General features: G+C 43.3%; 1 protein-coding gene across 1 annotated transcript in view; it reads left to right on the top strand.

The window, feature by feature from the left end:
- ptprsa (protein tyrosine phosphatase receptor type Sa) overlaps positions 1-15,871 on the top strand; it is a 536,941-nt gene that overhangs the window by 80,415 nt on the left and 440,655 nt on the right.

Below are 15,871 nucleotides of genomic sequence, written 5' to 3'. Positions count from 1 at the left end.
ACACCCAACGTCTGTCTGACAGGTCAGAAACAGTCTTCCGGGGGCCGATGTGGACGTGTCAGAGACGACATATCAGCCGAAGACTCCATGAACAGAAACACAGAGGACACACTGCAAGATGAAGAGCACAAAAACAGGGTGAACAGATTACAGTTTGTGGAAAAGGACTTCAGAAAGTCTGCAGAATTCTGGAAAAAGGTCTCGTGGTCAGACGAGACAAAGATGAACCTCATCAGAGTGATGGTGAGAACAAAGTGTGGAGATCAGAAGGAACTGCTCGAGATCCAAAGCAGACCACCTCATCTGTTAAACATGGTGGTGCTGGGGGTGTTATGACTTGGGCAATGGCTTGTCTTGGCCGCCACAGGTCCTGGCACACTTCTCTTCATTAATGGTGGAAACTGCTGACGGCACAATGAATTCTGAGGTGTAGAGAAACATCTGATCTGCTCAGGTTCCAGTAGATGCCTGCAAAGTCAGTGGATGGCGCTTCATCCTCCCAACAGGATAATGATCCAAACAAACTGTTAAGGTGACACTGGTATTTCTCAATGCTAAAAATATGGAAAATTCTTGAATGGCCAAGCCAGTCACCCGAATTAAATCCAATGGAGCAGGCCTTCCAAATGCTGAAGAGAAAACTTAAGGGGAAAGGCCCCTCGAAACAAACAGGAGCTAAAGATGGCTGGATTAGAGGATTGGCAGAGCATCACCAGAGAGGACCCTCAGCACCTGATGATGCCTGTGAGTAGCAGACTTCAAGTAGTCATTGCATGCTGGGATAGGCAACAAAGAACTAAACATGACAATGGCTTTAATAGACCCGCCATTGCTGTGTCCACACATTGTGGCGACCTGAAATGACAGGACCATGTAAAGAAAATCCAAGCAAAATGACACCTTTTATTGGCTAACTAAAAAGATTACAATATGTTAGCCAATAGTTAGCCAATAAAAGGTGTCATTTCGCTTGGCTTTTCTCTACATTCATAATGGCTAACACGGTACAACAACCTAGTACTACTAGGACCATGTAAAGAAAGTGTGATGTGACCGAAATGTCTGCAAAGACCCTTAAATAAAAATTCTGCAATGTGCACTTTGATCACGAGGTCTGATTTCTTTCATTTGTAATTTTAAACTGTGGCGCAGAGGTGGAATTTCAAGGAGGAACGTGTCTTTGGCCCACACATTGTACTTTCCATTTTTTTATGTCCCTCTTTGATCGCAATTCTGGATTCTCACTTTTTCCCCATTCAGGCTGCAGGTATTTGCAAAAGAAATAAAAAAACAAGACAAGAAAAGGTGCCGTTAAACTTTTAATGTGGCACTTGTCACCCTCAAGTCTATGCTTGTGTATCTGCTGAATGGATTTTACCAACAGGAAACTGTCACCATGTTTTATTAGCCACTTAGTACGCTTGATCGTGTGCATTCAGGACAAGCCCCTCGAAAGAAATAGGAGCTAAAGATGGCTGGATTAGAGGATTGGCAGAGCATCACCAGAGAAGACCCTCAGCACCTGATGATGTCTGTGAGTAGCAGACTTCAAGCGATAGATAGATAGATAGATAGATAGATAGATAGATAGATAGATAGATAGATGAAAGGCACAATATAATAGATAGATATTATAGCATAGTAGATAGATAGATAGATAGATAGATGTGAAAGGCACTATATAATAGATAGATATTATAGCATAGTAGATAGATAGATAGATAGATGTGAAAGGCACTATATAATAGATAGATATTATAGCATAGTAGATAGATAGATAGATAGATAGATGTGAAAGGCACTATATAATAGATAGATATTATAGCATAGTAGATAGATAGATAGATAGATACTTTATTAATCCCAAGGGGAAATTCACAAGCGGTCATTGCATGTGAGGGATATGTGACAGACAAAGAACTCAACATGACAAAGGCTTTCATAGACCTGCCATTTCAGTGTTCCATACAATATGGTGCCCTGAAATTTTGGGTTGGGGGTCTGCATAGAAAAAGTGTTGTATGACTGAAATGTATGCAAATCCCCTTAAAGGAAAGTCTGCAATGTGCACTTTAATCACATGTGAATTGTTTAATTTTAACCTGTGGAGCCGAGGGGGAAATCAAGGAAAAATGTGTCTTTGTCCCACACGTCATGGAGGGCATTATATCTGTAAACGTTTCTGTCATTTTCTGAACTTGTAAGTCATCTTGGATAAAGGTTTCGATTGAAAATACAGTAATAATCAGTTTAACTTGCAGTGCGTATGGAGTAATGCTACACCAGTGGCCTTTTTTTGCTCTGGCTAAAAATACCACATTGATGACAGAAATAATAAAGATGACAGCGATAACACAATTAAAAGCAGGCCTATGAAAAGCCCACGACAGTCCAACATTTAATTTCCTTTAGGAAGCCAAAGGCAGACTGGACGTATGTTTTTGATTGAAAACGCGGGCGAGGTTTTCAGAATTTTCTTAGTGTGCAAATCCAGAACAGCGCAAGACGGGGGTCTGTTTACAAAAAAGAAAAAAGAGAAGTGCCTTTGTGCAGCGCGCCGAGCAGGCAGCTACAGGCCCGCCAACTTCACACATCTGGTTTTCATTTACTTGAGGAAGGGGAAGGTAAAAAAAAAAAAAATGAAAACGCAGCCAATGGCTTCCATTGGGCTTGAATTCTGCACTGCTAATTTTACGGCGTGGGTGCGGTGGACTGGGCTGAGAATTGGTGTTTTGGGGTGGTAGGGTTTGGTTTTGTGAATTTCGCTGTTTATTGCTCCTCTGGAGTTTTGGGATCTTCCTAGATGAAGGTTCATATCACCTCAGAAGCAGATGAAGTGAGGGGCTTTGAAATGTTCGCTTAGAGCAGGGGTGTCGAACTCCAGTCCTGGAGGGCCTCAGTGGCTGCAGGTTTTCATCCTAACCAACTTCTTAATTAGTGACCAGTGTTTGATGCTAATTAACTTCTTTAGCCTTAGCTTTAATTACCTCGACTCAGGCCCCTTAGTTGTTTTTTCCTTAATTAGCAGCCGGACAGCAATGAGACATAAAACAAGCAGGACATGACCAGCTCAACTATACCCGTCAAACAAAATCTGAAAATAAAGATGAAGGTCTCAGTAAGGTTCATCCCTCAGGTTACCAAAACATTTTAGGAGTTCTTAGGAAAAAAAAAAACAGAATATCAACAGTTTTGGAAATGTCTGCTGTGGCAAAAAGAGAGCAGCAACAAGCCATGGAATTGAGTAACGGGTTTAATTAACAGCAAGAATCAGTTTCTCATTAAGGAACCGGTTGGAGTTTGAAGCCCCAATTCAGCTGGTCATCTGTTGGCTCGTTTCATGTCTCATTTCTGTTTGGCGGTCATTTAATGAAGAAACAAATCAATTGAGAAGACTTAATCCTTAAAAACATGGCTATTAAAATAGAGGGAAAAGAAGTTAATTAACAGTGAAAACTGGACACTGATTAGGAAAAGGGTCAGAAAGAAAACCTGCACCCACTGCGGCCCTCCAGGACTGGAGTTTGACACCCGTGGCTTAGAGTGAACCCTTCATTGTTTGCACTTCCACATTGATACTATGTGCCCCATTGATATGATGTAGGATGAGACACACTCAAAAAGTCATTTGTCAGCTGCACTCTGCTCTTTTGGGCCCTTGAGCAAGACCCCTTAACCTGCAATTGCTCCGTCCTGGGTATGACGTTAATCTGCATCCAGCCCTGCATGTAGGCCCTCCAACCCGCAGGGAAAAAAACTTGGGAGGTTGGTGGCAGAATTGGCATTCCAGCCACCATAAGAAACCTTGCACTGTTCCATTCCATCTGAACTAGTGTGGTGCTGAGGTATTACTGTGACGATGTGGGTTCTGGCTCCACACTCCCTTTGATGTTTGGGAGCCCTTGAACCCAACACCGTCGATAATGTTACCGAGTGAGCTAGTCAGTGGAGGCAAATAATTCCAGCAAGGGGAAGGTAAAAAGTGCAAAACAGTGCTTTTATTAAAAACCAACAAAAACAGTGTTCCATAAATAGTGCAGTTCTTCACAGTTCATTAAATAAATAACCCATAAAAAGAACACGTGGAGGTTAAAAATCAATAAATAGAAAAACAAACACATCCTTAAAAACGAGAGGTTAAAATCTTCTTTAGGAAGCAGTCTTAAAAACCAACAACAAATCCGGTGCTCTTCTGTTAGCGTCTCACCTGCTAATCCCGTTTGGGCCAAGCAGCAGGCAAGACGCTCTCTGCAGCTGCCCTCCTGAAACACACGCATGAGACTGGAGACCTCCCGATCCCTGGCTCCGGTATGGCACTCATCCCAGTCCCGGAGAACTTGGTTTCCAACCAACGCCAGGTCGCCCACGTTGGGGATTCCAGCACCAAGTCTCCCGACTTCCGCTGCCTTTCCACGGCCTTCTGCGGCCAGTCGCTTCCTCTAGGCACTCCGCTACCTGCTCGCCAGCGGGAGCAACCTCAACTCATACGTCTAGGTGTTGGCCTAACACCCAGCTTCCATACAGCTGCCCACGAGCGCTCGATCGCGCGCTCACCACACTCACGCACCGCCTGCTTCCTCTCCTGCTCCCGGTAACCTCCGTCCTCTCCTTTCCTTTTTCTCTCCGATCGTTTCCCTCTTTAAAACCGACTCGCGCTTATTTTTAAAATGACGAGGGCCACAGCAGCTGCAGCATTAGCCACGGGACAATCATGAATGTGGGCAGTTCCTCACCTGTGCACTAGGTGAGAAACGCCCACACCCTACGGATCGTCCCGCGGCCAACTATGGCCCAACGTCCCCTCACGAAGCCGCCTCGGGTGCGGTGATTATTTATTTAAAATGAATGGCCTTTTCTCAACGAGCTGTGGACCCTTAACACCACAATTACCCGTTGCAGGGCTTCACTTGGGCTCCGAATCTGCATCCTGCAGCGTGGGCGCTTTTCATCAATTAACGTTCAAAAAACACTTCTTAAAATCTTACCAACAGCACCCACCTTTTATTTTACGAGTGATGTATGAGAGACTTGTTTTTTACTTTTTAGTACACTTTTTAACTTAATATAAGTGTGGTTTTTAAAAAGTATTTTTATATATATATATATATATGTGTTAAAAAGCTAAACATTGTCCTCACTTTGTTTCTTTCCAGAGTGATAAATGCGTCGTGTATAAAAGAGAGAGTGTGTGTAGGCGTGAGCGTGACTGTGGACGTGTTCATTTATTTATTTTTTATTAATATCGTAAACAGATCATTGCTTGAGCAGTTGAGATCTTTTTAAGCTGAAAGCGAATGGAAGTGAGCACAATAAGATGAACTCGATTTTGATGGCAGTCTAAGGATAAAGGGCCTCACGTGTCAAGCTACTCATTTCATTCACTTGTGCGCCTGTTCTTTTTGTCATTTTTGTTTTTCATGTATTATTTAAGCAGGAAGAGCAGTCTGTAAAGACTTGACGAGTCTGAGCCCTCCAACCCCACCAAGCTTGGCAGGTCCAACCATACCCCCCTCCCCTCTACTCATTTCTTCATGGGTGTTGTGCTCTAATTTACTGTGACCTTAACCTTTAGGCCCACCCTTCTAGTGTCTACCAATCAGAAGCCTCAGTGCTTCCCTGGCAACCAGAGGTGGTGCTGCGGGCATCTGCAAGGCCAAGTAAAATGTGAACCCATCCAGCTGTGGGATATCTGGGCTCTAAAAACATCTCTGAATAGAAGTACATGTTTAGAGTAGAGGAGCATTTTATGAAGAGACGTGTTGTGGCTCGTCCATGAAATGAATCTTAGCTAAAAAACAAAAGGGATTCCGCTTGTTCCTCGCAGTGGCAGCTCATTTGTGTTTCTCCAAAATGGAGTGTCCTTTTTACTGTGCTCTTTATTTCCCATCGCCAAACACTATAGACTGCTAGGATGAAGCTTCCGCACCACCACCACCAATTCTTGTCAGGCACATCAATGGTCCCACTGGTTTGACTTTGTGTTGCCTATGGAGTCCCGAATGAGGCACATGACCTGCATTGAGAGGGAGCGTCAGTTACGACACTACGGCCATGTGGCGCATTTCCCCGAGGGTGATCCAGCTCGTAAGATCCTCATTGTTGGGGACCTGAGTGGCTGGACCAGGCCAAGGGGTCACCCACGTAACACCTGGCTGCGGCAAATAGAGGATCATTTCCGGAGGGTGGGACTTGACCGCGTGTCGGCCTGGGGGGTTGCCAACTGGGATGCCGACTTGTTTCGTCGTGTAGTGGGTGTGGCAACACAGTGTACCAGTGCAGGCTCCCCAACTTGACTTGACTTGACATCATCACACAAGGAATGCCTCCATGGGCTTGAATAGGCCCCCCGCGTTGATTCTTTAATTTTGATTCTCCCAGAAAGCCTTGTAGGGGGAAAAAAATTAGAAGAAATCTTGGGAAAGGCAATATAGAGAGAGACCCCCTTCCAATTAGGTTGGGCATGCAATGGGTGTCAAAAATGGGGTAAACACAGCACACAAAACAGAGCACAAGTTTTCCTCTTCACGGAGCTAGATGAGCCCCATCTTGGACACCTACAGTGTTTTTAATAGGAACTGGACTCTGGAAGTGCGGCCCTGTTGGGGTCCCTGGGGTGCTGTCGGCAGGGTGGACTGCCCTGGTTCTCAAACAGCCTAGAAGTACTCCCTGCAAGTCATGCCAGGAGTCACCAGAAGCTGTTTCAGGTCCAGTATAAAAGGAGCCAGCGGGTGACATCTCAAATGGCGCTGGAAAGAGAGGAGAAGGTTCATTGTTTGTTTTGTATTTTGTATTTTTCTGTGTTTCATTGTGTTCCGTGCTTGTTGGGTTAAAAAATCCATTATTTGATCCCGCGACAGTGTTGGACATTATTGGGTCTTGGGTTTGGAGCTTGGTGGCGCCCCCTACTGGTTACAATAGGCAGATAAGCCACTATATAATACATAGATAGGTAAGTAGGAATGCCAGTATATAATAGGTACGTGGATAGATAGATTATACTTTATTTGTCCTCAAGGAGAAATTTTAAATTTTATAGAAGCTCCAAAATGGTCTGAATGGCTTGGAACTCGCCTCAGGCACACTTCAAAATCTCTTGACAAATGTAATGGAGGCAGTTGTGTGTGTTTAATGCTCATGATTTTGGAACAACCTCATGTAGGTGTGATGAGTAGGAGGCGTCCACAAACTGTCTGGCCAAATAGTGTATAAGGAAGCATGAATGGCGGTCAGGATGGCAAATGGTGATTGTAACAGTTTGGTGGGAAAGGTGGGGCTCTATATGCCAGGAATCTGTGATTGTGATGGAAGGTGGTGTCCAGAGAAATGCGTCAAAGATTGCCATGGTGTCTCCCTAATGCAAACAATCTCACAAGGTGTTTGAACTAACGCAGGAACTTTGCTTTCAGGAACCAATGAGTTCCTGTTTGACCTCTTGGTGTCCCTGGCCGCTTTTCGTGTGTTGTATGTTGCATGTTGGAGAGTTCACCTCCAAAATGCCCTGCCATATTGCTTCAACACTTGCACCCCATTGCCTATGGAGGAATATTTCGGACAAAATGAAATAAATAAATAAATGCGTAAATAAATAAAAGTACTGTGAAATGTGAACATAAATAAATAAATGTGTCATGAAATGAGAGCATAAATAAATACATGTGTCACGAAATATGTTTTTCGTTGCTTATTTATTTATTTCATTTTGTCCGTAACATTCCTGCAAACCGTCATGAAATAACGGCTTGAAATAAAACTGTCACTTTCACTCGTCAAAGTTGAGAGGGTGGGCTCTAACACGCCCTCTAGTTACTGATTGGTGAATCGATAGCACAAGAATTAGAAAACTGCTTACTACTGCCGATGAAATGGATTCTGCCGAAGATATTACGTATTTCAGAGAGAGAATTGAAGATTTATCGGAAGAAATTACAATGTTGGCGGCCCTTTTAGACTCCGATGTAGATGAAACTGTTTTTGAAATTATCGAAGAAGAGGTGGAACGGACTCTACTACACTCCAGTTCAGGTGACGCAGTTCCCTGCTCTAGACGTCCAACCTTTGACATTCCAGCTGAGTCAATAGAACACCTTCTGTTATGCGGTTTAAAAGTACGACAGATTGCAGATCTATATGGTGTATCGGAGAAGACGATCACAAGGCGAATGAGCCAGTTTGATATACGGTAAGCTGCACCGGCTTTATTAGTTTAGGTACTTTGACATGGAATGCCCAAAGCAGCTCCAACTAATATTTTGAACTGAACAACTTTGCCACTGATCAGAGCTGTACAGTTGTTTGAAAAAGTAGCTACGAATATGCAACTGACTTTATACTCGTAAAACAAGGGTCAAATACTCAGTTCTAAAAGGGCCGCCAACATTGTAATTTCTTCCGATAAATCTTCAATTCTCTCTCTGAAATATACGTAATATCTTCGGCAGAATCCATTTCATCGGCAGTAGTAAGCATTTTTCTAATTAATTCTTGTGCTGTCGATTCACCAATCAGTAACTAGAGGGCGTGTTAGAGCCCACCCTGTCAACTTTGACGAGTGAAAGTGACAGTTTTATTTCAAGCCGTATTTCATGACGGTTTGCAGGAATGTTACGGACAAAATGAAATAAACAAATAAGCAACGAAAAACATATTTCGTGACACATGTATTTATTTATGCTCTCATTTCATGACATATTTATTTATTAAGGCTCTCATTTCATGACACATTTATTTATTTATGCTCACATTTCGCAGTACTTTTATTTATTTACGCATTTATTTATTTATTTCATTTTGTCCGAAATATTCCTCCATAATTGCCATGTTCCTTCAATGCTATGAAGGATGTGGTGCACCAGGGTGGAGGTGGAAGAAGTGCAGCGTGATCAAGAGTTCATGGGTTACACCTGCCCCTTATTGCTTCAAAGCGATTGCGACTTCAAAGAGAAAGATTATTGCGTCAATGCAAGAACGGCATATGAAGTACTGCAGTCCATCTTCACATATAACTCTCACAGATTTGTCGATGGTGCCAGTGCTTCTGGTCAACCAATCGGTGCAATTCATTGCCAGAGCCCCACCCACAATGTGCAAAAAAAAAAAAAGGAATTGTTAAAAAAAGGTATCAGAATCGATAGATTCCTGCAGTGGGAAAGCACCGATATTGCCAACAAAAAGTGAAGTGGAATTGAAGCAGGAGATAATGAAATGGAACGCTAGCTGACCAGTACCATAGAAGAGGGGGTGTCCCCCAGCACATCGCCCACCTCCCCTTTACATCTCCATCAGTTCCTGCTTGTTTGTGCCCTGCTTGAATGTGACTGCCTGTGCCCTGAGAATTAAACGAGTAATCTGTTATGTTATATAGCACCTTTGCCAATGTGTTCCATTGCAGAGAAGAATGCGATACGATACAACGTGAAACCCACAGCCCCGACTTGACTATCATGGTTCCTTCAGCAAATCGATACGGGAAGCAGATGTGCAGCCGCGTAGCCTGTTCTGCTTGGCTTTGAGGGCTTGAGTACTGTGGATATTCAGAAACAAGTCTGCTCCGTGTCATGAATGCTTTAAATAGGGACGGAAAACAAAAAAAAAAAAAAAAGCGAAGAGCTGCAAAGTTGAAGGAGCTGGGGGGTCCCATTAAACCCCCAACATTTTAAACAAAAACCCAAGAAGCCTGCTGTTAGTTTAGCATGTGTGGGTGTGTGTGTGCGCTCCGCAGTGGGCCTGTGCATTCCTATATTTTAATCCAATATTTCCGTGAACAAAAGCAGATCATTACAACATTGCTATTTTCTGATTGTATCTGGCCAGCTCTGCGTAATTCAATTGCATACATGCTCCATTACAAGGAACTAATGCAATTAAGATAAAGCAGGAGAGGGAGGAAAGTGCCACAAATTCCCGCCTGACAGATATCTGGGCCATTGTGGTTTGAGAACGGGGGCACCAAGAGAAGAGACCTTGCATATGTACACGTATTTGGTATCACTTTAGTTTAGGTACTGCAAAAAAAAAAATACATAATAATATATACATAATATATACATAATAATACATCTATTACTCGTTTACTTGTTTGGAACAGGACATTAACAATAAGGCTAATAACCGTAAGTGTTCATTTATCTCCTCTGCAAGGTGGCCGCCTTAAAATACCTTCACTTTGGAGTGGGTTAAAGGAGTAGTCCACCCAAAAATGATATCTTGTTTAAATGTTACTTGCCCCATGTGCTTTATAGTGACGGCCGAGAGAAAATTTAATTTTCGTGCAAAAAGCGGGTGAGAAAGTTTATGATTCAACGGTCGCGGTAGGGGTACAACAGCAAGCCATATTGAAACGTCCATGAAAAAAATGTCATGGTCCTCGTGTTACATAATCCACGTGTAAAGTCAGCCTGTCACTTACTCACAACACCTAAAACATGCACTTCCAAACATAGAATATCTACTACATAATAAAACCTTTGATGCCTTTGTGTCCAGTCCTTAGAGCACTCTGATTTGGTCCATTTGGCTTTGGTGACGCGATGAAAGAAGAAGTTTGAGATGCATGAGCAGTAAAGGTGCACGCGCAGAGATTTGCTTTCGAAATCAGAAATTATTAAAACCAAACAGGAGGCGAGAAAGGCTCCTCCAGAATAATGGCAGAGTCCCAATAACGGGATTTACGGAAATATGTTCGAGAGACAGAGCATCGTTGAAAAGACATTAGCACACACACAGAAGCAAATACTGAGAAAAGGCACTGAAGGTACACTTAGGGCGAGAAATCGAAAATATTTTTGAATTATTCTATTACCTGTCTTTAACGGCGAACGTGGCTAGTGTGTTCAATGAACTGCTTCCGGAACGAGTGATTCTTGAGAACAGATTCTCTCACAAACTAAACTACGATGTACCGAATTGAATACTTTCTGTGAAGGAGAGATTTAGAAACCTTTGTGAAACCTTGTCTTCACTTTGGTCTTCACTCAATAACCCATAATGACAATGAGCAAAAATGGCAAATTTATTCATGTACAACACAATCAAGTGTGTAAAATCCACTGTATGTGTGTGTAAGTGTGCATATGAATGTGTAATATATACTGTATTTGTAGTGTGTGTTTGTTGGTGTGCATGCGTATATATAGTGATAATAATTAGTCAGAGACATCATAAAGATTTGGGGCAGCATCTCATATATTGCTATCCCGGCTGCAAATGTTTAGTAATTTTAGTAGCACAATGTGCATAGAACTGAGTCCAAAACAGAACTGATTATCAGAGACAAAGATGGAGGCTTTAAAGGCCCATAAAGGAAGTGACGTCAGCAAAAGGGCCGGAATCGGAAGTGATGTCTTCTGGACCAGATGTGATGTCAGCAAAGGGGCCGGCACCGGAGGTGACATCATCTGGACTGGATGCGACATCAGCAAAGGGGCTGTCACCGGACGTGATGTCTTCTGGTCCGGATGTGATGTCAGCAAAGGGGGCGGTACCGGAAGTGATGTCTTCTGAGGCGCCGGAACCTTGCAGGATTTTCCCGGGAAAAGTCTGTAGGGAATTGAGAAAGACAGTCAGCGCAGTCCTTTAGCTGCCTCTTACTTCTACGTGTGTGACAATATATATCTTTATCGATCGATACACACACATATGTATATATATATATATATATATATATACTATACATATATACACATACATATCCACAAACACACACTACACATATATATATTACACATTCATACACACACAAACACACTGTATAGATATATAGATATGTAAATACTGTAGATTTATAGATATAGTTAGATATCTATTTCTGCTTCTTGTAACCAACCACGAGTGTTGCCTAATAGGTAACCACCCAAATAATAAGGTTGCGACTCAGACCTAAGAAAATACTTATATAAAATATACTGCTCAAAAAAATTAAGGGAAAATTTGAATCACACATTGGACCCCGATATTAAGGTATAGGTGTAATTTGTTGAAAAATATAACGATGTAACAATGGTCCATGTAAATCAAAATGCACAGATGCCAAATGTCCCAGAGGTTCTCAATTGGATTCAGTTCTGGCGAATATGTGGGCCAGTCAATGGTATCTATGACTTTGTCATCCAGGAACTGCCTACGCACTCAGGCCACATGAAGACAGGCATTGTCCTGCACCAGGAGGAATCCAGGTCCCACTGCACCAGTGTGAGGTCTGACCGTGGCTCTGAGGATTTCATCCCGCTACCTAGCAACAGTCAGGGTACTGTTGCCTAGCATGTGGACGTCTCTGCGACCCTCCAAGGATATGCCTCCCCGGACCATCACTGATCCACTGCTAAACCAGTCATGCTGGTTCACCATGGCATCTCTAGACTGTTTCAAGCCTGTCACATGTGCTCAGTGTGAATCTGCTCTCAACTGCGAAGAGAACGGGGTGCCAGTGGCAGAAAATGATGATCGAGCTGCACGGTGATGGGCTGTGAGCACAGGTCCCACTAGTTGACGTCGGGCCCTCATGCCACCCTCATGGAGTCTATTTGTGACAGTTTGGTCACACATTTCCCCCCCTTATTAGCCAGCTGGAGGTCATTTCGTAGGGCTCTGGCAGTGCTCTTCCTGTTCCTCATCGCACAAAGGAGCAGATGCCGGTACTGCTGCTGGGTTAATGCCCTTCTACAGCCCTGTCCAGCTCTCCTCATGTAACAGCCCGTCAGCTGGTATTTTCTCCATGCTGGTAGACACAGCAAACCTTCCTGCGACGGCACGTATGGATGTGCCTTTCTGGAGGAGATGGACCACCTGTGCAACCTGAATTGGTTTGCAGGTACTGCCTCATGCTACCAGTAGTGACAAGGACACTAGCAGAACAGAAAACCAAAGAAGAATCAGTCAGGAAGGCTAAGCAGAGAGAAACTGTCTGTGGCCACCAATCCCTTTTTGGGGGGTTCTTTTGCTGTTGCCTCTCCAGGTCACCTGTTGTCACTTTCATCTGCACTAAAGTAGATGATGTTCATTCACAGTCGCTTCTGCTTCCTAACTGGACAGACTGATATCCCTGAAGCTTCACTGACTTGGTGTTAGACTGTGGTGGTTAAGTGTTCCCTAAATATTTTGAGCAGTGTATATATATATATATATATATATATATATATATATATATATATATATATATATATATATATATATATATGTGGGTATATGTACTATGTATGAACTATATATGAACTGTATACTATACACACACAAATCTATTTATATTAATTTGTAGGGCTGACAAAAGCACTGGCCACTTGGTGCAGATTCCTACAGTTCTTTTAAAGCTGTGAGAGAGAGAGTCCATTTCATACAGAACATACTGTATGGTGTCCTTTTTCCTCACCCCACTGTACTGCTGAAACTATTTTTATTGTGTCTTTATTATCCAGCCCGAGTTGACCTGCCTCACTAGAGTAGTCATAATTCTTGTTGGAGGTCCTGCTCTTTGACTTTTGACTAAGTTTCCCCTGACTCCCCACACACACTTTGCATTATGTTAAACAAAAAATCTCTGTTTGAGGTTCTCAACATTCCCCTTTACTATTTGCCATTTTTTCTTCTCCCTGCCCAGCCCCAGTAGTGGCCCATCCAGGCTTAATGTCCCACCTGAACTGAATTACAGCTGGGCGCTGAACACACTGCCCTGTTTCATTGGCGGCCCCACATGCCGCCAGGGGGCTCAGACAATAAGCTTATGTCTCACTGTCCCTGACAATGCCCTGTTATATGCTGAAGAATCGCCTGTCTGTGCTCTTGGAGAGACCCCACCTACCCCCCGGCCCCCCGCCTTGCTGTTTATGGCATTCACGGCCAAAGAATCCTGCCTAGGCTTGTGCCACCTCTGCACTGATGTCCTTAACCCCTTACATACTAAGCAGGGAAAGCATGAAGCTGCTCTCGTCTCATCCAGGAAAGGCATAAAATGAATTGGGTGCACTGGGGGCTTTGTGCCCCCTTCTGTCTCCTGCTGAAGTCTCTTGTGTTACTCCAATATACTCTGAAACATGTTTGGAAGTGCACCGTATGTTTAAATACACCCATATTGATGAGGTTATTTATAGACGGCAGAATGAGAAAGTGTACATGGTGACCCCGTCCTTCTTACTGAAGTGGCGTAGCAGAAAAGGAAATGAAATGTACTGTGCGGCTGTCAGTCTGTGTGAGTGACATTTTAATTGGGTCTCCAATTTGAAGAGAGATGTGATTGGCTGGAGTGACACCTGCAGGTATGGCAGCTTGTAGTCCGATGTCTTCGAACTTAATCGAGTGGAGTGAAGGAAATTATATGCTTGATTTTGTTTACAGTATCTATCTATCTATCTATCTATCTATCTATCATATAGTGCCTTTCACATCTATCTATCTATCTATCTATCTATCTATCTATCTATCTATCTATTATATAGTGTCTTTCATATCTATCTATCTATCTATCTATCTATCTATCTATCTAGCTATCTATCTATCTATCTATTATATAGTGCCTTTCACATCTGTCTCTCTATCTATTATATAGTGCCTTTCATATCTAACCTTTTTGCCTTATATTAGCGTATACTGTAATAAAACAAGTTGTAACTCTAGAAGAGTGTCATGGTGGACAATGCACTATGTAGTGTTGCTGCCTCATGACTGCAGTGTGCTGATTTTCATGACCTGTTATTTTCCATCCATCCATTATCCAACCCGCTATATCCTAACTACAAGGTCACCGGGGTCTGCTGGAGCCAATCCCAGCCAACACAGGGTGCAAGGCAGGAACAAATGCCCAGGCAGGGTGCCAGCCCACCGCAGGGCACACACACACACACACACCCCAAGCACTCACTAGGGACAATTTAGGATCTCCAATGCACCTAACCTGCATGTCTTTGAACTGTGGGAGGAAACCCACGCAGACATGGGGAGAACATGAAAACTCCATGCAGGGAGGGCCCGGAAAGTGAACCCTGGTCTCCTAACTGCGAGGCAGCAGCGCTACCACTGCGCCACCGTGCCGCCCCCTGTTATTTTCCTTATGTGTTTTACATGTTTTCCCCAGGTCCAAGTTAATCCCCCCCACCCCGGTATTCTGGGTTTCCTCCCATATCCCCTTAGACGTTGAAGTTAATTAAATTAGCAGCTTGACATTGGCCTCAGCATGGGTGTCTGTGTGTGTGTGTGTCCTGCGATTGGCATGCACCCTGTACAGAGTTGTTTTCCATCTTGTGCCCAAATATCTGTACATTTCAGTTTAGTCTGACGGTATGTGACACTCCTAACGTTTTCCTGTGGCCCCACTTCTCAGTATTTCTATTAGTTTTCTTATTTTCTCAATTCACTTTGAGAAGGGCTGCCAAGGTGAACATATAGGCATAAAAACAAATTGCCACCTAACCAACCTCCCACCACCCACAGCGAACCACCCAAAAAAACCCAACCCCACCCAGGCCGAACCACCCTGCCCCACATGACACGGGGTAAACAAATGATTTTTTGCAATTCTTTTTTTGTTTTAACCCTAATCTGATCCAAACTCCCAGCAACCATAACTGAGAAAGGAAAAGGAACAGTGGATGTGAAATTTTGTTTGCGAGGACTAAACTCGAGCTCCATGAATCTGTGTGAAGAGCTGCCTTTAAAGTAAGTGTTCCTGCCGACAGGATGAGCTGATTGAACTGACTTTTAATAATTAAGATTGTTTTTAGCTGGAAGATAAGAGGCCTTTTAACTGAAAGTGCTCAGCAGCTGACCGGTTCCTTTAAGTGCACTGGAGTTCAAAGATGAGCAAGCGTTTAAGGACGTGTCATCTCCTCTCATCGGCCGCGTTAGCGAGAGATGGCAAGAGAAGAGCTAATAAGCTGGCTGGTTCTTC

The sequence above is a fragment of the Polypterus senegalus genome, chromosome 10 (genome assembly GCF_016835505.1).
Source record: "Polypterus senegalus isolate Bchr_013 chromosome 10, ASM1683550v1, whole genome shotgun sequence".
NCBI classification, from domain to species: Eukaryota; Metazoa; Chordata; class Cladistia; order Polypteriformes; family Polypteridae; genus Polypterus; species Polypterus senegalus.
The sequence above is the reverse complement of the archived record's forward strand: the minus strand, read 5'-3'. Positions and strand labels throughout refer to the sequence as shown.